Source organism: Orcinus orca, chromosome X (assembly GCF_937001465.1).
Source record: "Orcinus orca chromosome X, mOrcOrc1.1, whole genome shotgun sequence".
NCBI classification, from domain to species: Eukaryota; Metazoa; Chordata; class Mammalia; order Artiodactyla; family Delphinidae; genus Orcinus; species Orcinus orca.
Window position 1 is genome coordinate 81,667,193 of NC_064580.1, and position 21,762 is coordinate 81,688,954.

Below are 21,762 nucleotides of genomic sequence, written 5' to 3' on the forward strand. Positions count from 1 at the left end.
AAATAATACAGTATTCAGCTTGATGGTTTTAGTCTATGACAAAACTGAGGCAACATTGATATTGCCAATTAATTTCCATTCAGAAATGCAGTGTATTTAGGTTTAATTTTCCAAGGTTAGTAAATAATGTAGGGTGATACTTTAAAAGTAGCTGTGCTCCTTCTATACATTCCAACTGATTAAAACTCATGCCAAATCTCAACATGGGAATTAGATTTGTTTGAAATACTGAAAAACAACTAGGCGTAAATGACTATAGCTGTTAGTTTCTTTCTGTGTTTCCCTTCAAAGTGAGTAGAAAAACTATTGGCAAAGAATTTTGATCCACATAGCCTCTGAGATTGTGTGGTATCTAACTGAACAAAATTTAATTTAAGGAATATATTAATAAAGCACCTTTACTTTCAGCTATTATAAGTTCCTTTGGTTATATATAGTTACATTATTTATTTTCATGTCTTGTCTTTGTAATATATTGCTACAGAAAACCTTAATCTTGAACAATTGCATCTACAATTCAAAAATATTTTTGCAAAAAGTTTTGCAGTGGTCAAAGTTTACAAAAACATGTTCATTAAAAAGTTTCCTTCCCACCCCTAATGCCTGGTCATCTAGTTCCTTCCCCTAGGAGCAAGTGCTGTCATGGTTTCTTTCAGACACAATCTATAAATAAGTATGGGTTTGTTTTTAATAGAAAAGCTGAATTATACTGTAACTATATGTTGCACATATGATACAATATGATTATTTGTTTACCTCTCTGTCTCTGCAGTTATTTCTAGCTCCTTGAAGGCAAGAACTATATTTATATTTTGAACAAATACATATTGAGTGACTTCTTTGTCCTGTGTACTATTGTAGGAACTAGGGGTACATCAGGGGACAAAACAGACCAAAATCCCTATCACCATGGAACTTGTATTTTTATTTACCATCACTACATTCCAAGTATATAGCACAGTATTTGGTACGCAGTCATGTTCAACAAAGTTTTGTTTTTTTCCAGTCAAATTATATTAAAATGCTGTATTAGTCAGGGTTTTTTCTCATTCTCTGTGTCTCTTTCTCTCTCTCTCTCTCTGTGTACATTAATACATTATATAAAATCAACAACATATATCAATTAATATATTAGTTATTATATAATGTTAATATATTAATATTACTGTTATTGTATTAATTGATATATAAATATATTATACATATATATATATATATATAGAGAGAGAGAGAGAGAGAGAGAGATTTTAAGGAACTGGTTCACATAATTTTAGGAGCTGGCAAGAGTGAAATCTGTAGGGCAACTCAAAAGTCTGGAAATTCAGATACGAGTTGATGTGATAGTCTTGAGTCCAAAGGCTGGAAACTCAGGTAGAATTTCTGTATTGCAGAATGGAGGCAGAATTCCTTCTTCTTTGGGAAACCTTTGTTTTCAAGCCCTTCAGCTGATTGGATGAGGCTCACCCACATTATGGAGGGTAATCTGCTTTACTTAAGGTCAGCTGATGTATATATGAATCACATCTAAGAATACCTTTACAACAACATTTAGACTAGTGTTTGACCAAACAACTGGTCACCATAAGCCAGCCAACTTGAAAAATAAAATTAACCATCACAGATGTCTTCCTGTTATAATAATACTCCAAAATGGCTGGATAATATTCAGTAAAGGCTCTATTTCAAAATAAGTTAATTTTAAACATTAATTGCACTGTTTAAATACACAGACCGATTTATCCATGCCTCTATTTCCACTGTCTCTATGCATCCAGTAAGTTACCTTACTTAGGTGTTGTGTCTAAATTTTCAGCAGTATAGGAAAAGGTACAAGCTATTTTTTCTTGTTTATGACATATGGTGAGCAGTTTATCAATCTTCATAATATTGTTTGTTTTGCCCAGATGACCTCATTGAGATTTGATTACTGTTTTGCTTTCATTTGCTCATTCTGGTTTGATGCAGGTAATTTCTTTTTAACCAGTTTACAATTTTTTACCATTTTTTGAAATCTCACACAGTTGCATTAGATGCAATTTGGATGAAATGGTAACATATAATGTAGATTAAACTACTTGAATCAATAAAGGTATCTTTGAGAATCCTAAAGGGCGTTACAAATATCTGTACTCATAAAATATGTATTCCTTTTAATTAGGCCCTCATATTTCCAAATGAATTTTGTACCATTGTATCAGTGCCAGATATGCTTCCTCCACTCTCCACTTAAATACTGAAGTAGATATGCAAAGACACCAAAACATGAAACACTTAATGAAAATAATGACAGGAAGAAAAAATATGAGGAAGGAGGTTAACATGGTAAATGGGGTTGAATTGAGAAAAAAAAGGCCCCTCCACCTTTGGAAGCAGAATAACACATTAAGGCAAAAAGAAGTTAAAAGACTTTGCTTCCCTCCCATTGCCAGTCTAGACCGAGAGTTGATCCACTGACCAGAAAACTAGGCATCCAGTTCTCTGTGACACAGTGACCATTTCTGAAATGGCCAGAGTTTTGCTTACCATTCCCTCCTCCCTAGCACCATTTTAGGTTTCTTTCTTTCTATATCCATTGTGACAGTTGTTCCCACACCTGCCAAATGTGGGAATAAATATTAACAAATATTTATTGAACACTTACTATAGCTAGATACTATTCTAGGTGTAGAGGATGCAGCATTGAAAAAAAAAACATGCCTTCATGGTGCTTACCTACTAGTGAGGGGATGAAGATAATAAACTAAAAGCAATAAATTAATAAACTACATGTTATGTGTCTTAGCTTGGGCTGCTATAACAAAAATACGATAGATGGGTGGCTTAAACAATAGAAGTTTATTTCTCACAGTACTGGAGGCTGGAAGTACAAGATCAGGGTGCTAGTAAGGTCGGGTTCTTGGTGAGAACCCTCCTTCTGGTTCAGAAATGGCCATCTTCTCATTGTATCTTCACATGGCAGAGAGAGAGAGAGAGAGAGAGAGAGAGAGAGAGAGAGAGCGAGCGAGAGAGCTCTTTTCTGTCTCATCTTACAAGGGCACCATCCCATTAATGAGGGCTTCATCCTCAAGACCTGATTACCTCCCAAATGTCCGACCTCCAAATACCATCACACTAGGGATTAAGTTTCAACATATGCATTTGGGGGGGACACAAACATTCAGTCCATAGCAACATGTTAGAAAGTGATAAGTTCTATGTTAAAAATGAAAAGAAGAGGAATGTGAGGATGAATTGGCTACATCTGTCACTCTACTGATCTCCAGGGTTGATTTGGCTGATCTGACTGGCTAGGCAGGTGTCCTTTTCTTTCTTCACCTCTCCATGTGTGCCCCTCCCGAAGCTGCGTGCTAGGTCGAAGAGGGCAAACTTCCCAATAGAGGAAGGCTGTTCTTTGGGCGAGGGCATGAGTAGCTGCATTCCCCTGCTAGAACCTCCAGATAAGCTCTCAAGTACCATTTGTAGGAGAACATAGGACAATCAAGCTTCCAAGACTCCAGATACATCCAAATGAGTGCTACATATGGCAGTCTGTCTTTCTCAAAAATTAAAAAAGAAAAGAATAGAGGACAAAAGGGGTTGAGAGTGTGCTGGAAGAGCAATGTAGTCAGTGTAGGCCTTATTACATCATCAGAATCATATATATATATGAATTGTGGACCTGCCTTCAGAATTTCAAAATTTATTTTCTCTGAGTAGGGCCTAGGAATCTTTACATCTCTCCACTGACTTATTCAGTCCGGCTTTGAAATCTTGAAACAATTTTGAAACAAAATTAAACAAAAAATAAAACAATTCCTGTAAATTCCCCTACCCCTACCCTCCCTTCAAACATCTCTCTCTCTTCCTTGCTATAGTTCTAGAAATAATAGTCTATACTTAAGATCTCCATTAAGTATGATTTTTATTTATCAAACACATACATAGTACTTTTTAGGTGTCAGGGATTACTCTAAACACTAGGTACGTATTGTTATTATAATCATTTTATCTCTACACTATGCTGCCTCAAGCCATTTGATCATTCAGCTCTTTCCCTTTCCTTATCTACTAGGGTGATTTAAGACAGAGACAGTTTGCCTGGCAGAACCTGAGGAAATTTTGTTGGCATTGGGCAAACCATAAACTGCAAAAATCCAGCAATGTTCTGGTTCACGTCAGCTGCAGAGAAAAAACACTTTCACTAGCCATTATACAGAGCTCTCTCTATGTAATAACTTCCAAAATTTCTTCCCAATTCCTCCCACTCACACAATACTACATCTTAACCACCTGCAGAGGAGGCAGTAAAGGGACATTTAGGAGAAGAAATAGAATAAAGGAGCTTGTTGCTGTGACCTATGCCCTTCATCCTGGGTGGTTCAACGTTCTATGATTTTTTTAGTCTTGACTCATTCTTGGATTTTCCAAATTGTTTATAACCAGATTCCTGGGTGCCTTGGGCCAAATCTCAAAATTCTCACATTTATATCCTGTGTATTTCTCTGTGTTTGTGTGTGTTGGGGGATGTAGATGGGGGTTGTAATGGATCCTGAGCAAATGTTTCCCCATTCTCCAGAACATAACACAAGTAACCTCCTTACTGTAAATGAAAGGAGCAAAGGACATCCCATTATACAGATGTCTGGGCATTTGGTCCCATTCTGTCTTAAATGTTAGGGAATAGGGGTTAGAATAAGTTGGCTCAAAACTATTTATAATTATTATAAAGCTTCTAAGTATTGGTGATGTCCTTACTCATCTTTACTAACACATGGCCTTTACACTAAAGCCCACCTATTTTCTTGTGTTAATTATCCTCTAACACTACTTGATGTTTCAGTGAAGACTAATGTACTAGCTACTAGCATGTTTTATAATTGAAAATAGTTCATAGAAAGGGCAGAACTCAGGGAGAGTGTAGTGACCTCACATTGCTACTTCATTGGCCAGTATTTTCTAGAACTGGGTCTAGATACATCATCATGTACTTCATCTCAACACAACATTGAGTGTCTGGAAGAAACAGCCCACTTTGTTGTAGGACAATACTAGGGAATTTCAAGTCATTGTATAGCTTAGGCTCATAGAATCACACAGAGTCCTCATAAATTTTTACTTTATTGGCTTTTGAGCTTTTGTATGAAGTCCGAAGATTCTTTTCTCGAGACCAAATTCTAAACCTAAGCTCATCAATTTGAACCCCATCATTTGAATTTATTTCCTTCTCCTATATATTTTCTTTCCTGATCCTCATTGCTCATTTTAAGGCAGTTTCTGTGCTATATCTTGCTAATTACTGGGAATCCAATTTGTAGTTCCATAGACACTCCTGTCTCCATTCCTTTATTCACTCCAAGCCATCTTTGGTTTAGTTCCAGTTTTTCTGAATAAAAGTAACACTGGAAATTTAAAAAGTTGCAGTTATTTCAGTTTCAGTGCAAATATCTAAATTTTTGTATGGATTTAAAAATATGCCAGAGAGGGCCTTCCCTGGTGGTGCAGTAGTTAAAAATCCATCTGCCAATGCAGGGGACATGGGTATGAGCCCTGGTCCGGGAGGATTCCACATGACATGGAGCAATTAAGTCCGTGTGCCACAACTACTGAGGCTGTGCTCTAGAGCCCGCAAGCCACAACTACTGAGCCCAAATGCCACAACTACTGAAGCTTAAGTGCCTAGAGCCCAAGTTCTGCAGCAAGAGAAGCCACCGCAATGGGAAGCCCAGGCACTGCAATGAAGAGTAGCCCCCACTTGCCACAACTAGAGAAATCCTGTGTGTAGCAATGAAGACCCAAACCAGCCTAAAATAAATACAGTAAAATAAATAAATTTATTTTTAAAAATATGTCAGACTGGGCTTCCCTGGTGGCGCAGTGGTTGAGAGTCTGCCTCCTGATGCAGGGGATGTGGGTTCGTGCCCAGGTCCGGGAAGATCCCACATGCTGTGGAGCAGCTGGGCCCGTGAGCCATGGCCACTGAGCCTGCGCATCTGGAGCCTGTGCTCCACAACGGGAGAGGCCACAACAGTGAGAGGCCCACGTACCGCAAAAAGAAAAAAAAAAATTGTCAAAGATTGCCATGCTACATTTAACGATTTTAAGCCCATTAGGTAAAAATACCAATAATTATAATAACTTCAATACAAGGTTTGCCCTGTTGTAATTAAGAATTCTAGGTTAATAAAACCCAAAAAACTCCCAGGACTGAAAAATATTAAATTTATTATACTACATATTCATCTTCACTTTTTTTATTTTTTAACTTCTTTCATCAGTATCTTATAGTTGTCTGCATACAGGTCTTTGTCTCCTTAGGTAGGTTTATTCCTAGGTATTTTCTTCTTTTTGTTGCAATGGCAAATGAGAGTGTTTCCTTAATATCTCGTTCAGATTTTCATCATTAGTGTATAGGAATGCAAGAGTTTTCTGTGCATTAATGTTGTATCCTGCTACTTTACAAAATTCATTGATTAGCTCTAGTAGTTTTCTGGTAGCATCTTTAGGATTCTCTAGGTATAGTATCATGTCATCTGCAAACAGTGACAGCTTTACTTCTTCTTTTCCGATTTGGATTCCTTTTATTTCTTGTTCTTCTCTGATTGCTGTGGCTAAAACATCCAAAATTATGTTGAATAATAGTCGTAAGAGTGGACAACCTTGTCTTGTTCCTGATCTTAGAGGAAATGGTTTCAGTTTTTCACCATTGAGAATGATGTTGGCTGTGGATTTGTCATATTTGGCCTTTATTATGTTGAGGTAAGTTCCCTCTATGCCTACTTTCTGCAGGGTTTTTATCACAAATGGGTGTTGAATTTTGTTGAAAACATTTTCTGCATCTATTGAGATGATCATATGGTTTTTCTCCTTCAATTTGTTAATAGGGTTTATCACATTGATTGATTTGCGTATATTGAAGAATCCTTGCATTCCTAGGATAAACCTCACTTGATCATGGTGTATGATCCTTTTAATGTGCTGTTGGATTCTGTTTGCTAGTATTTTGTTCAGGATTTTTGCATCTATGTTCATAGTGATATTAGCCTGTCATTTTCTTTCTTTGTGACATCCTTGTCTGGTTTTGGTATCAGGGTGATGGTGGCCTCATAGAATGAGTTTGGGAATGTTCCTCCCTCTGCTATTTTTTGGAACAGTTTGAGAAGGATAGGTGTTAGCTCTTCTCTAAATGTTTGATAGGATTCGCCTGTGAATCCATCTGGTCCTGCGCTTTTGTTTTTGGAAGATTTTTAATCACAGTTTCAATTTCAGTGCTTGTGATTGGTCTGTTCATATTTTCTATTTCTTCCTGATTCAGTCTCGGCAGTTTGTGCATTTCTAAGAATTTGTCCATTTCTTCCAGGTTGTCCATTTTATTGGCATGGAGCTGCTTGTAGTAATCTCTCATGATCCTTTGTATTTCTGCAGTGTCAGTTGTTACTTATTTTTCATTTCTAATTCTATTGATTTGAGTCTTCTCCCTTTTTTCTAGATGAGTCTGGCTAAAGATTTATCAATTTTGTTTATCTTCTCAAAGAACCAGCTTTTAGTTTTATTGATCTTTGCTATTGTTTCCTTCATTTCTTTTTCATTTATTTGTGATCTGATATTTATAATTTCTTTCCTTCTGCTTACTTTGAGGTTTTTTTGTTCTTCTTTCTCTAATTGTTTTAGGTGTAAGTTTAGGTTGTTTATTTGAGATGTTCCTTGTTTCTTGAGGTAGGATTGTATTGCTATTAACTTTCCTCTTAGAACTGCTTTTGCTGCATCCCATATGTTTTGGGTTGTCGTGTTTTCATTGTCATTTGTTTCTAGGTATTTTTAAATTTCCTCTTTGATTTCCTCCGTGATCTCTTGGTTATTAAGTAGTGTATCATTTAGCCTCCATGTGTTTGTGTTTTTTACAGATTTTTTCCTGTCATTGATATCTAGTCTCATAGTGCTGTGGTCAGAAAGATACTTCATACGATTTCAATTTTCTTAAATTTACCAAGGCTTGATTTGTGACCCAAGATATGATCTATCCTGGAGAATGTTCCATGAGCACTTGAGAAGAAAGTGTATTCTGTTGTTTTTGGGTGGAATGTCCTATAAATATCAAATAAGTCCATCTTGTTTAATATATCATTCAAAGCTTGTGTTTCCTTATCTATTTTCACTTTGGATGATCTGTCCATTGGTGAAAGTGGGGTTTCAAAGTCCCCTACTATGATTGTGTTATTGTCAGTTTCCCCTTTTATGGCTGTTAGAATTTGCCTTATGTATTGAGGTGCTCCTATGTTGGGTGCATAAATATTTACAATTGTTATATCCTCTTTTTGGACTGAACCCTTGATCATTATGTAGTGTCCTTTGTCTCTTGTAGTACTCTTTATTTTAAAATCTATTTTGTCTGATATGAGAATTGCTATTCCAGTTGTCTTTTGATTTCCATTTGTATGCAATATCTTTTTCCATCCCCTCACTTTCAGTCTGTATGTGTCCCTAGGTCTGAAGTGGGTCTCTTGTAGAGAACATATATATGGGTCTTGTTTTTGTATCCATTCAGCCAGTGTATGTCTTTTGGTGAGAGTATTTAATCCATTTGCATTTAAGTTAATTATCAATATGTATGTTTGTATTAACATTTTCTTAATTGTTTGGGTTTGTTATTGTAGGTATTTTCCTTCTCTTGTGTTTGTTTCCTCCCTAGAGAAGTTCCTTTAGCATTTGTTGTAAAGCTGGTTTGGTGGTGCTGAATTCTTTTATCTTTTGCTTGTCCGTAAAATTTTTAATTTCTTCAAGGAATCTGAATGAGATCCTTGCTAGGTGTAGTAATCTTGGTTGTAGCTCTTTTCCCTTTCATCACTTTAAATATGTCCTGCCACACCCTTCTGGCTTGCAGTTTCTGCTGAAAGATTAGCTGTTATCCTTATGAGGTTTCCCTTGTATGTTATTTGTTGCTTTTCCCTTGCTGCTTTTAATATTTTTCTTTGTATTTAATTTTTGATAGTTCGATTAATGTGTCTTGGCGTGCTTCTCCTTGGATTTATCCTGTATGGGACTCTCTGCACTTCCTGGACTTGATTGACTATTTCCTTTCCCATATTAGGGAAGTTTTCAACTATAATCTCTTCAAATATTTTCTCAGTCCCTTTCTTTTTCTCTTTTTCTTCTGGGACCCCTATAATTCGAATATTGGTGCATTAATGTTGTCCCAGAGGTCTCTGATACTGTCCTCAATTCTTTTCTTTTCTTTTACTTTATTCTGCTCTGGGGTAGTCATTTCCACTATTTTATCTTACACGTCATGTATCTGTTCTTCTGTCTCAGTTATTCTGCTATTGATTCCTTCTGGAAAATTTAAAATTTCATTTATTGTGTTCATCATTGTTTGTTTACTCTTTAGTTCTACTAGGTTCTTGTTAAACGTTTCTTGTATTTTCTCCATTTTATGTCCAAGATTTTGGATCATCTTTACTATTGTTACTCTGAATTCTTTTTTAGGAAGACTGCCTATTTCCTGTTCATTTGTTTGGTCTGGTGGGTTTTTACCTTGCTCCTTCATCTGCTGCATATTTCTCTGTCTTCTCTTTATGTTTAACTGTGTTTGGGGTCTCCTTTTGACAGGCTGCAGGTTCATAGTTCCCATTGTTTTTGGTGTCTGCCCTCAGTGGGTAAGGTTGGTTCAGTGCGTTGTGTAGTTTTCCTTTTGGAGAGGATTGGTGCCTGTGTTCTTGTGGATAAGCCTGGATCTTGTCTTTCTGGTGGGCAGGACCGTATCCAATGGTGTGTTTTGGGGTGTCTGTGGCCTTCTTATGATTTTAGGCAGCCTCTCTGCTAATGGGTGGTATTGTGTTCCTACCTTGCTAGTTGTTTGGCATGGCTTGTCTAGCACTGGAATTTGCTGGTCATTAAGTGGAGCTGGGTCTTAGCATTGAGATGGAGATCTCTGGGAGAGTACTCGCTGATTGATATTATGTGGGCCTGGGAGGTCTCTGGTGGACCAATGTCCTGAACTCGGGTCTCCCACCTCAGAGTCTCAGGCCTGACACCCAGCCAGAGCACGAAGATCCTGTCAGCCACATGGCTGAAATAATAGAAAATGGATTTATGCTGATATTATCACTTCATTTTATTAGGATTTTCTTGTCAACAACTCCCTTGATGTTATTGCTTCAGACATTTGTTCTCTCTCACATGCTGGCCCATTCCTGCATTCAGACACTGACATCAAGGCTCTGAAACCTTTGAGATGAATAATAAATTAGGCCCCTGCTATAGAGGATCTCACCTTTAGTTTTAATGGATCTCTGCCATGCTTCATTCTTAGATAACAGAAGTAGGCTGTGACCAGATTCCTTAATGCCCCAGGGTGAAGCAAACTACAACCATCACCACAATATTATGTACCAAATAGATGAAAATTCTTATTCTTCACTTCCCCCAATTATGGTGTTCTCTGTGTATGTGTGTTTGTGTGTTTATTGTGTTGGTGAGGTTATAGGTGCTATAACTTACTCTAAGCAAATATTTTTACATCCTCTAATGCAGGCATTTTACCTTAATTGATAGGAACAAAGGAAAACCATGAAGCCATTATGAAAGTATCAGGTAATTAAAATGTCAAATAGTAGGGGTTGGGAGAAAATTTATCAAAGTTCCCAAACCCACTTAATTTACTCTTATCCCCCTATAAAGTTATTAATATTAGAACTCAACTGTCTCTTTTTCATCCATTCTCTTCCAAACTCAGCACAATGCAACTTCTGTCTTTCTCTTGCCATTACAACTACTCTTACTACAGTTACTTATGATTCCTCAATTCAAGAACTTTCCACTCCTTAATTTACTTGAACAAATGCAGCTTTTGTCCTACATGACTACTCTTTGTTCCTTGAAACTCTCTCTTCATCAGCTGATTTTCACAACTTTGTTCTCTTCTGGTTCTCCCTTTACCTCTCTGCATACTCCTTTTCATGCTCTTTTACCCTGCCCATGAATGTTGGTATATTCCATAGGCAACTACCAATTACTGAGAAATCTCTTCTGGTTCAAAGGTGAATGAACAATAACAAAGTAGTCACCTTCTACATAATGATTCCTGTTTATAGGAACAATCAAGTAAAGATATATTAAATTGAGTCAAATTAACTGGCTCATATCAGATGAAGCTAAATCAAATAACTACTACAGTATTTAAAAATTACAAGCAATTATTAATTCACAAACTGGAGAGTTATCCTTAACTCCTTTCTCTCCCTCATTGCCACATCCGTAGGGATAAAACTTTCTTTTAGATCTGCCTTCTAAATATTTCTCAAATTTGTTTTCTCTTCTCCATTCCCACTACTATTCTCTTAGATGTGACTTTCTACATCTCTTTCCTACACTATTATATAACATCTTACTTAATTTACCAGCTATTAATCTTTTTAAACTGTTTTCTCTATTGTTTATCTTTGTAAAAAAACCCAAAAAAGACTAAGCTTGTATCTGACCTATCTGATATTCTTCACTCATTCTCCACTACTTCTGGAAGAAAAAGTCCAAACTCTCGAGCAACTCATGGATTGATTGCTAGACTAACTCTTCAGCCTCACTTACCATGGCTTCTCTATACTGTACACTCCAGTTCATGTTATTTCTCCACATTCCCTTTTTCTAGAATGCCCTTACCCACTAGTTGACCAGGAAAATCCTAATTCATCCAGGGGTCTACTAGAGTTGGTTTGCACTGGCTCACCAGAGCCAATTGTGTGCATCCCCCCTCAGTGACTTCACAGTGGTAGTTAGAAATCAGTCATGGTGGCAATATTTATACAACAGAAATTAGCAAATAGTACAAGTCATATTTATTTGTTTGTTGTGTTCCCTCCCTTCCCTGCACCAAGTCAGTTGTTAAACATTTACCAGCACACCACTGTATTCATCCTTTAAATTATAACTCAAATGGCATATCTAGGAGGACTTGGATAATTATTCTAACTCCCTTTCACCATCAGAATTTAACTAGTCCCTATTTTGAACTATTTCTGTAACTTGTATCTACCATCTCTATTGTACATATTACACTACCAAAGACAATTTATTGGATAACATGACTGCCTCCCCTACTGATTTGTAAGTTTCTTGATGCAGAATCTGTTATGTTTCTCTTTTCCAGGATATAGCACATTGTCTAGCACATGGTAGACCATACCTGTTGGTCAACATTATTTATACTTTATTTTATCAATTCATTATTGTAACATGATCATAATCTAAGAGGAAAGTTGTTGGAGGACCAAAAAGTGGTGTGAAGTGTGATGTGATTCTCTGCCAGTACCAAAACAAAACAAAAGCAACAACAACAAAATGTATGCAAAAGAAGGAAGAGGTGGCAATAGCAAGAATGTGGAATATTCTGTGTGGAATCTAAGGATATTTTGGGAGTCATTGGCATGCTATATGTAGTGAATTTATAAAAATACAACCTTAATGTAAATCAATGAAGTTAGAACACTCTCTCACAGCCTACACAAAAATAAACTCAAAATGATTTAAAGAGTTAAATATAAGACATGACACTATAAAACTCCTAGAAGAGAATATAGGCAAAACATTCTCTGATATAAATTGTAGCAATATTCTTTTAGATCATTCTCCCAAAGCAAAATAAATAAAACCAAAAATAAATAAATGAGACCTAATCAGTCTTATAAGCTTTTGCACAGCAAAAGAAACCATAAACAAAACAAAAAGACAACCTACAGACTAGGAGAAAATATTAGGAAATAATGCGACCAACAAGCGATTAATCTTCAAAATATACAAAGAGTTCATATAGTTCAATATCAAAAAAACAACCCAATCAAAAGATGGGCAGAAGACTTAAATAGACATTCCTCCAAAGAAGACATACAGATGGCTAACAGACACATGAAAAGATGTTAAACATTGCTAATTACTAGAAAAATGCAAATCAAAACTACAATGGGGGTATCACCTCACACTGGTCAGAATGGCTATAATCAAAAAGTCTACAAATCAGAAATGCCAGAGAGGGTGTGGAGAAAAGGAAACACTCCTACACTGTTGGTGCGAATGTAAATTGGTGCATCCACTATGGAAAACAGTATGGAGGTTCCACAAAAAACTAAAGTTACCATATGATCCTGCAATCCCACTCCTGGGCATATACTTGGAAAAGTCAAAAACTCTAATTCAAAAAGGTACATGCACCCCAATGTTCATAGCAGCACTACTTACAATAGCCAAGACATGGAAGCAACCTAAGTGCCCATCAACTGATGAATGGATAAAGATGTGGCATATATATATATACACAAGTGTATATTACTCAGACATAAAAAGGAATGAAATATTGCCTTTTGCAGCAACATGGATGGGCCTAGAGATTATCATACTGACTGAAGTAAGTCAGACAGAGAAAGACAAATATTATATGAAATCACTTATATGTAGAATCTAAAAAAAATGATACAAATGAACTTATTTACAAGACAGAAACAGACTTGTAGACATAGAAAACAAACTTATGGTTACCAAAGGGGAAAGGGGGGGGTAAATTAGAAGTTTAGGATTAACAGATACACACTACTATATATAATATAATATAGATAAACAACAAGGACTTACTGTATAGCACTTTCAGTATCTTGTAATAATCTATAATGGAAAAGAATCTGAAAAGGAAGATGTGTGTGTGTGTGTGTGTGTGTGTGTGTGTGTGCGTGTGTATGCATAACTGAGTCACTTGGCTGTACACCTGAAATTAACACAATATTGTAAATCAACTATACTCATTTAAAATAAATAAATAAGTAAATAAATAAATAAAAATACAACATTATATCCTGGAGATTGCTCCATAAGTGTATGTTGAGATATTCTTCACTACTTTTTACAGCTGCATAGTGCTCTGTTCTGTGGTTTAGCATAGTTTCTTTAACCCCCACTCAGTTGAGAAATATTTGAGTTATTTACAGTGTTTTGCTATTACAAATAGTGCTATAATGAACAACTTTCATATGGAAATTCAATTTCGGGAATTTCTGTAAAAAACCCCAACTAAGTAACCAAGCAATAAACAAAAACAAAGCATTTTTGCATCTGCATTTGACCAAATGTTAGATTTGCATTTAGGCAAATATTTATCAATTGTTTAATGCTTACTGAAATAATTATATTCACTAGCTAATTAAGTCATCTAAACCTAGATTGAAAGATAAAGTTGGAGGATATTTCTGAACCTGATCTAATGTGGAATGAATATTTCTTTAAGATGTTTACAGGGAAACAGTTTTCTTAAAACGCCTAACTACAAGGTTCTTCATCTAAAGCTCCATACTTTCTTACAAAACATATTAAATGGAAGAAATTTACAGCAAGCTAAAACAGACTACTTTATACAAAACAAAGAAAATGAGCTACTTGATAGCCTAGAGATCTGAAAATATGTTCAGCTTACAGAAGTATAGTAGTTCCACAAGGGAAATGGGGTAATAGGCAGGTTTCCAGTTGTGAAAAATCAATTTTGTAAGACTAGATCATCGAAAGACTTTAGAAATGCCAATAATTGGCCTAAGTAGCTATAGAATGTCCCCATATTCTGCATTTGGCTAGAGGTCTACTTCTGGCATGATGGCTTTTGCCTCAGTATTGGAAGTGTTGTTTTAACTACTGTAAGATTAGCTTAGAGGAGATTAGGCCAAGAAGGGGCACAGGTCCTGATCTGATTGCTTTACTTCCCTTCCTACCAGATTACATGTGTATCTTTCTTACAGCCTTGGCCATACAGGAGTCTTTCTGACAGTTTCTAGTTAGTTTTCAGTGAGGACTGTTTCACATGTAGATGTATTTTTGATGTGTTTGTGAGGGGAGGTGAGTTCCACGACCTCCTACTCCACCATCTTAATTGATCTCTCCTCCAAGATACATTTTAAAAACACATTTTAACATCTCTGAACTTGGGGTACATCTTTAAAGTCTTTGGCTCCAGCAAGTATAACTGCCCATTTTATTTCTTTCTATCTTAGTGGTACATGAAATAATGAAGCATCTTGAAATGGGTGGTATCTTAGATATGAAGTAAATATAGTTTTCAAAATCATGCTGATGTAATATGCAAATTCAGACTCCTAACCACTATGCTATACTGCTGATCATATTCTTACTTGATTTCTAATTTTGTTATCAGTTACCCTTCCTTTATGGTAGGCAATAGAATTAACTACAGTTGAGTTTCAGTTGTAGAGAAATGCAGAAATACTTAACATTTCTGCCTATGTCCTCAGGATTACCATTGATCATCTGTGGTCTCAGTGACCTAATTGGATAAACCTTTGACTTTTTTTTTTTTTTTTTTTGCGGTACGTGGGCCTCTCACTGTTGTGACCTCTTCCGTTGCGGAGCACAGGCTCCGGAAGCACAGGCTCAGCGGCCATGGCTCACGGGCCCAGCCGCTCTGCAGCATGTGGGATCTTCCAGGACCAGGGCATGAACCCGCGTCCCCTGCATCAGCAGGCAGACTCTCAACCACTGCGCCACCAGGGAAGCCCCACCTTTGACCTTTTGTACAGAGAATTCAATGTAGGATCCAAGAGATCTCTTAGCTATATTGAGATTGATTGTTAGTGCTAATAGAAGGAAATCCACAGAATAAAGTGGATATGCTATATTGTCACTAAGATTGTCAGAAGTTGTTGATGTAGTTGTTTATCACATTTTAAGGACTGATATACACAGGTGGGTCAGTAGGTTGTTCCATGTTCTGTGGGTGGTGGTGAGGGTTAAAATTACTCAGTTTAGAAGCTATGTAGCTCCCTAATTCTTTCAACTGACATTTTGTAATTCATTTAAAAATAAGATTTTTTCAATTCACATTTAATCTTGAGGAGTGAAAAGTTAGGCTGTTGAAGATAGTCCTTTTTATTTCACATTCTATTAGAATAATGAAGGTGAGTAGACAACTGCTCTTTCCATCTCAGAGTGCCAAGTTAATCAGAAAAAAACAAAATATTTTCAGCTCAAAAATGGGCTATGTGATCAAGTGACTGCTCTGCAACAAGTTCTCTAAAAGCTATCCAAAACTAACAAAATCTCTTTAAATAATGATGCCTTGGTATTTCACAGATGTGTTATGAGATTTGGAAATTAATATCTGCCTGAAACCAAAGAAGCTAATATGGCAAATCAGGAGAAAAAATTATAACTCTCCTCTATTCATTCCCAACCAAGATAACTGGAGCTTTAGTTTTTTGAGTAAAATTGGCATTCTAATGCTGCTGACCTTTCCTTTAGGGAGAAAGTTAATTTAGCTACATCAAAGCCTCATTTATTTCTTGAATCTGTCAACTTTGAGCTTTTTAAGAATAATCTCTTTTTCTTAACTAAAATACACTTCACTTTTCTAAGACTCTGGTCATGTCAGTTAATGGTATGAATTTATACAATTAGCCTTTGGCTAATAAAGTGCAGAATATTTTCATTAGCTTTATTTTGCAGAAAGTGGTCAATTAAAGCTTCTGTTAGTATTTATGGTATAGTTGGAGGTTGGCCTTGTCAGTGGGAATACATTGATATTTTATATGTAAGTATAAAGCATGATTAGAAGAGAATATTCTAAAAATACTGGTAAATAATATTTTAAATTAGTCTTGTAAAAATAGTTTTTCATACAATTAAGTAGATGGTCAATAATATTATGGCGTCACTCATGCTCTGTATCCTAACCAATTGGTGTGCTGGCAAATGATTGACAACTGCCTCCCTGGCAGGTGTGGAAAAATCCTGGTTGTAGTGTTTGCTGATTTCCCCCATGTAAATACTCTCAACATGGACAATTTCAGAATATCAATGTGATACATTTGGCTTGCAAAATTCCTGAAAATTTAACAGTACAAGCCAGTATCAGTTGACTCCAGCACACCACTCATCCTAATCTAGGCACAACTTGACGTTTGATTCATCTGGTTCTTTCTAATTGTTTAGTTTAATACTGGGGTTACCAAACAACAGTCTAGAGTAAAGTTTGCTCTCCATTGTTGACTCTTTGATTTATAATCTGAAAACATCTGGATATAGAATGACAAATTAATTTAAAATAACTAGCTCCTCAGCTAATATTCTTTGTTGTGGGGGGCTGTCCTGTGCATTGTAGGATATTTAGCAGAATCCCTGGCCTCCACTACTCAAAGCCAGTAGCATCCTCCATGTATGATAATTAAAACATCTCTAGACATTGCCAAACGTCCCCTGGGAAGGTATTGCTCCCTGTTTTGCTGTGTTATATGTATGCATATATATATATATATATATATATATATATACACATATATATATATATACATGCATAATATTTGTGAATTATAGGGAATGTCTAAACTTAAGGAAGGCCTGAAGACTGTTTATATGGTACAGAACAGCTGCAAGGAAACTAAAGGATCTAGTTAATCATTTGGATGTTTCCAAATATCCAGATGTGTGTCAAATAAGCAAAACATCTGTGAGTCACATCAAATTCTTCCAGCTTTCGTCTGGAACTTATCATTCTGTAAATACAAGCTTCATGTCTCATTGGTCTAATGACTATGTCTATATGCTGAATAATACTGGTTCAGAAATCTGTTGATCTGGTGTTTTGGGCTGTCTGACTATCTGATTTGGATCATAGCCCAGCTGCTATGACTCAGTGTGCAATTTGAGAGGATGCATAAGAAAAAAAAGACTATTGATTTATTAGGCATGTTTTGATGCTACAGCTCAAGATCACTGTTCTCCTTCATTCTGTATCTTTCATCTTTCATTATTTGCCACAGATGGAGCTTTAAAATATAGGCTAGACTGCATTCATTTAACAATAGAAGTCTAAAAGTTGCTGTAAATCAGATGTTATACTACTTTTCTCCTCCTCCTCCTCCTCCTCCTCCTCCTCCTCCTTCTTCTTTCTTCCTCTTCTAGTATAGTAAATTTATCTTGTTCTTTGTCACTGGATGACACACTTTGCCAAAGCAGAAACTTCCTTCACTAGACATTTCCATTTGCATATCTTCACTAAAGCTTATGCTTAAGCTGGGGAAATGAAAATTACATATGGTTCCCCATAAGAGCTGCACTTTCATAGGGACCTACTGGAGGGCCTTCCCAAACCCTTTGTGTGTGTTTCTACATGGAGACAATCTTCCAAATCTAGAAAATGTACAAGTAAGCACATAACACCAACCTTAGCCACAGTAGAAGGATCAAACTCTACTTACCTTTTTTATTTCTGTAGTGGTAGTGATGGTAGTTATGGTAGTTGCTACTACTATTTTAGGCAAAGGGAATGGAAATAAACTCACATTTATTTTTTAAATTCTTACCTCACACAAAAGAACAGTTTCTCTGCCGCAGGAAAGTTTGATTCAAAATTAAGCTTATTTTCCTCACAGGATTGTCAAGTGGTTAACATTAGTTCAATCTACGACATTTAATTACATCAGCAATAGATTCCAATCTAGGAAAAAAAGTGCTTTCTAACATATTCAATTATTAAGCATGTTTACTTTTTTTGTTTGTTTCTTTTGAGTGGAAGAAAGAAGGATTTACTACTTGCAGCAAGTAAGGAGAACACCAGAGATTTTCCCCAACGAGTATCTCCAGCACATTTACTTTTTTGATCATTAATGATCCTAGCACAACCAAGTAAACGTGGATTTTGAGAGGAAAAAATCTATATTAATATAGAAAGAAACTAATAAATAATTTAAATACAAAGACCTTTCTTAATGTGAATATTAGATTTAATTCCAATAATATATCTTTCCTTCCAAATTATTATTTATTCCACAAAAAAAGAGTTAATGATAAAAAGATAGAATTGCAATTTGCAACCTCAAATCATACATTTTTTTCTTTTGAAGCTAAGTTACTCAACATGTCTTCTTTTGTTGTTGTTTACATCTTTATTGGAGTATAATTGCTTTACAATGGTGTGTTAGTTTCTTCTTTATAACAAAGTGAATCAGTTATATATATACATATGTTCCAATGTCTCTTCCCTCTTGCATCTCCCTCCCTCCCACTCTCCCTATCCCACCCCTCCAGGCGGTCACAAAGCACCGAGTTGATCTCGCTGTGCTATGTGGCTGCTTCCCACTAGCTATCTACCTTAAGTTTGGTAGTGTATATATGTCCATGCCTCTCTCTCGTTTGTCACAGCTCACCCTTTCCCTTCCCCATATCCTCAAGTCCATTCTCTAGTAGGTTTGTGTCTTTATTCCCGCCTTACCCCTAGGTTCTTCATGACATTTGTTTTTCTTGTATACCCTATATATGTGTTAGCATACGGTATTTGTCTTTCTTTTTCTGATTTACTTCACTCTGTATGACAGACTCTAGGTCCATCCAACTCACAACAAATAACTCAATTTCGTTTCTTTTCATGGCGAGTAATATTCCATTGTATATATGTGCCACATCTTCTTTATCCATTCATCCAATGATGGACACTTACGTTGTTTCCATCTCTGTGCTATTGTAAATAGAGCTGCAATGAACATTTTGGTATATGTCTCTTATTGAGTTATGGTTTTCTCAGGGTATATGCCCAGTAGTGGTGTTGCTGGGTCATATGGTAGTTCTATTTGTAGTTTTTTAAGGAACCTCCATACTGTTTTCCATAGTGGCTGTACCAATTCACATTCCCACCAGCAGTGAAAGAGTGTTCCATTTCTTCATACCCTCTCCAGCATTTACTCTTTCTAGATTTTTTGATGATGGTCATTCTGACTGGTGTGAGATGATATCTCATTGTAATTTTGATTTGCATTTCTCTAATGATTAATGATGTTGAGCATTCTTTCATGTGTTTGTTGGCAGTCTGTATATCTTCTTTGGAGAAATGTCTAATTAGGTCTGCTGCCCAGTTTTGGACTGGGTTGTTTGTTTTTTTGTTATTGAGCTGCATGAGCTGCTTGTAAATTTTGCAGATTAATCCTTTGTCAGTTGCTTCACTTGCAAATATTTTCTCCCATTCTGAGGGTTGTCTTTTGGTCTTGTTTATGGTTTCCTTTGCTGTGCAAAAGCTTTGAAGTTTCATTAGGTCCCATTTGTTTATTTTTGTTTTTATTTCCATTTCTCTATGAGGTGGATCAAAAAGGATCTTGCTGTGATTTATGTCATAGAGGGTTCTGCCTATGTTTTCCTCTAAGAGTTTGATAGTTTCTGGACTTACATTTAAGTCTTTAATCCTATTTGAGCTTTTTTTTGTGTATGGTGTTAGGGAGTGATCTAATCTCATACTTTTACATGTACCAGTCCAGTTTTCCCAGCACCACTTATTGAAGAGGTTGTCCTTTCTCCACTGTACATTCCTGCCTCCTTTGTCAAAGAAAAGGTGACCATATGTGCGTGGGTTTGTCTCTGGGCTTTCTATACTGTTCCATTGATCTATATTTCTGTTTTTGTGCCAGTACCATACTGTCTTGATTACTGTAGCTTTGTAGTATAGTCTGAAGTCAGGGGGCCTGATTCCTCCAGCTTCATTTTTCGTTCTCAAGATTGCTTTGGCTATTTGGGGTCTTTTGTATTTCCATACTAATTGTGAAATTTTTTGTTCTGGTTCTGTGAAAAATGCCAGTGGTACTTTGATAGGGATTGTATTGAATCTGTAGATTGCTTTGGGTAGTAGAGTAATTTTCATAATGTTGATACTTCCAATCCAAGAACATGGTATATCTCTCCATCTATTTGTATCATCTTTAATTTCTTTCATCAGTGTCTTATAATTTTCTGCATACAGGTCTTTTGTCTCGTTAGGTAGGTTTATTCCTAGATATTTTATTCTATTTGTTGCAATGGTAAATGGGAGTGTTTTCTTGATTTCACTTTCAGATTTTTCATCATTAGTGTACAGGAATGCCAGAGATTTCTGTGCATTAATTTTGTATCCTGCTACTTTACCGAATTCATTGATTAGCTCTAGTAGTTTTCTCGTACCATATTTAGGATTCTCTATGTATAGTACCATGTCATCTGCAGACAGTGACAGCTTTCCTTCTTCTTTTATGATTTTTATTCCTTTTATTTCCTTTTCTTCTCAGATTGCTGTGGCCTAAACTTCCAAAACTATGTTGAATAAGAGTGGTGAGAGTGGACAACCTTGTCTTGATCCTGATCTTAGTGGAAATGCTTTCAGTTTTTCACCATTGAGCACGAGGTTGGCTGTGGGTTTGTCATATATGGTCTTTATTATGTTAAGGAAAGTTCCCTCTATGCCTACCTCCTGTAGAGTTTTTATCATAAATGGGTGTTGAATTTTGTCGAAAACTTTTTCTGCATCTATTGAGATGACCATGTGTTTTTTTTTCTTCAATTTGCTAATATGGTGTATCAGATCGATTGATTTGCATATATTGAAGAATCCTTGCATTCCTGGAATAAACCCCACTTGATTATGGTGTATGATCCTTTTAATGTGCTGTTGGATTCTGTTTGCAAGTATTTTGTTGAGGATTTTTGCATCTATGTTCATCAGTAATATTGGCCTGTAGCTTTCTTTCTTTGTGACATCCTTGTCTGGTTTTGATATCAGCGTGATGGTGGCCTCATAGAATGAGTTTGGGAGTGTTCCTTCCTCTGCTATATTTTGGAAGAATTTGAGAATGATAGGCGTTAGCTCTTCTCTAAATGTTTGATAGAATTCTCCTGTGAAGCCATCTGGTCCTCGGCTTTTGTTTTTTGGAGGATTTTTAATCACAGTTTCAATTTCAGTGCTTGTGATTGGTCTATACATATTTTCTATTTCTTCCTGATTCAGTCTTGGCA